Consider the following 2,143-nt stretch of genomic DNA (forward strand, 5'->3'; position numbering starts at 1 on the left):
CAGCACATTAGATCCCTAGAGTTTAGCTAAAGCAATCATAGTTAATTAACTTATAAAAAACAATTTCAAATGACCGCATCAAGTGGGGCCGTTTTCCTAAAAGATGGTTTAAAATGGATTTTGTTGGAGAAATATATGATTTGTCTCGAGATTCCGATTCTAATTACATAGACTGAGGACTAATTGATTTTGTCAATCGAGATATTATAGGAAAATTGTATCATGATTATTCTTTCTTTGATTCCCTTTTGTATTATAAATATCAATATGTACATGTACAGAAGATGCAATACAAGAAAACAATTTTCCAATCTCTACAATTTACATTTTCTGTCATGGTATCAGAGCTTTCGGTTCTAAGCTAGCTTCCGCATCATTCTTCCAAATTGCCCCCGGTAGCCGTCTAATTTCGTTGTTGCAAATTTCATCCGGCAAAACGAATTAGCACTCCGGGTAGGAATTCAAATATCTGCACAACACACCATGCCCAAAAATCAGAACAAGAAGCCAACCACCAGTGAAAATCAAGAAACAATTCTACCTACGATGGAAGAATCATCCGATAACTCATCACAGAATCAGTCTTCAGATCAAATGGATCCGACTCATGGTGAACGGGATTCTGCACAACATCCCCCGATTGATCCTCCGGCACCAACACAGCTTCCTCCGACACCAACACCCAGTCAAGTCCAGTGGCCACCGATACAATGGATCCCTGTTCAGAGTCAATGGGCAGTCAATCAGCAATTTGGCCAACACGGTCCACTTGCAGAGGACGCAAATTCGGAACCGGGACCTCAACTCAATGGGCTCGGATGGCCACCTTCGAATCACCGAGCCGACCCGAGTGCACCGGGTCAAGGGATGAATCCCTACCCGGGATTGCAACCCGGTTTCTACCCATATCCTGTCCCAGCCGTCAACGGCCGGCTGGAGCCCGGCGACGCACTTTACACATCGCCGGCTGATGGACCAGAACTCCGGCTTATCAACTTACAACTCACCGGACCCGACAACTACAATGCATGGGCTCGAGATTTCCGGCGAGCGCTCGTGACCAAGGACAAGGACGGATTCCTTGATGGAACCGTGCCCTATCCGACCGACGACCGGCTTCAACGATGTTGGCGCAAATGCAACCAACTCGTTCGCACTTGGATCGGGAACTGCATAGCCCCTGATGTCGCCGCCGGTCTTCCACCAACCGAAGATTCAAAAAAATTATGGGAAAGCATACGCGAAATGTTCGGAAAAATGGACCGAGCGAAGCATTTCTCACTCACACAAGCCCTGTCGGAGTTGAAGCAAGGGAACCTCTCAGTTACCGCTTGTTTCAATCGACTCTCAGCTTTGTGGAATGAGCTCGAGGCGGCTGAGGAGGAGCTTCAAGGACCAGAAACAACACTCGAACAGTATAAAAAAATTCGAGAAAGGGAGAAGGTGACTCGCTTTCTGTTGATTCTAAATGAGAGTTACTCACCGTTTCGATCGCAGATTTTAGCCATGGATCCCGTCCCTCCTCTTGGCCGGATCTATCAATTGGCTGTACAGAAGAGAACCGCCGACCGGCCACGGCGGAGTATGTGAAAATCGGAGAGAGCGTGACGCTTGCCGCTCCGGTAAGACCATCACAGCGAACGTCCAGCGCTCGGGGTTTGTCGCTGCCGCGGCGAGCTCCAACTTTGTCTGGGCCAAACGCGAGAAGTGAATCTCGTTGGGAAGAAGAAGAAGACCCCAATTCTAGGTTTTTGAAGATGGACGGCCCAAATTATAAGAAGGGATCGGACGGTTCTTATCTCATTAATCATATGGGCGGATCAAGCAATTCCCATCAAGCCACATCAGCCCCAAATTTTAAATCATCCGGAGGTCCACGGAGCGCCACGTCAGCCAGAGGTAATGGGCAGAATTTTAAAAATAAAAATAAATATTGTGAATATTGCAAGCGCCCACATCACACTATTGATACCTGCTGGAAGTTACATGGAAAACCGGGTGATAAAGAAAAAAAGGAGAAATATTTTTCCGCTTATCAGGTCTTGGCACAAGGGACTGAAAGGACAAATCAGACAATTACTACTGATCAATATCAACATATTATGAAGGCATTGAATCAATTGAGGGCTACAGACAAAGCTGC

General features: G+C 46.6%; 1 long non-coding RNA gene across 1 annotated transcript; it reads right to left on the reverse strand.

Moving 5' to 3' along the window:
- Positions 1-215: 215 nt before the first annotated feature.
- Positions 216-1,513, reverse strand: LOC130137490 (uncharacterized). The gene is made up of 2 exons (XR_008815916.1): positions 1,484-1,513; positions 216-469 (listed from the first exon to the last, which is right to left on the reverse strand). It is a non-coding gene; the product is annotated as an uncharacterized LOC130137490 (long non-coding RNA).
- Positions 1,514-2,143: the final 630 nt, after the last annotated feature.

Source organism: Syzygium oleosum, unplaced genomic scaffold, assembly GCF_021117445.2.
Source record: "Syzygium oleosum isolate NSW1041296 unplaced genomic scaffold, Sole_v2.1 Sole_v2.02, whole genome shotgun sequence".
NCBI classification, from domain to species: Eukaryota; Viridiplantae; Streptophyta; class Magnoliopsida; order Myrtales; family Myrtaceae; genus Syzygium; species Syzygium oleosum.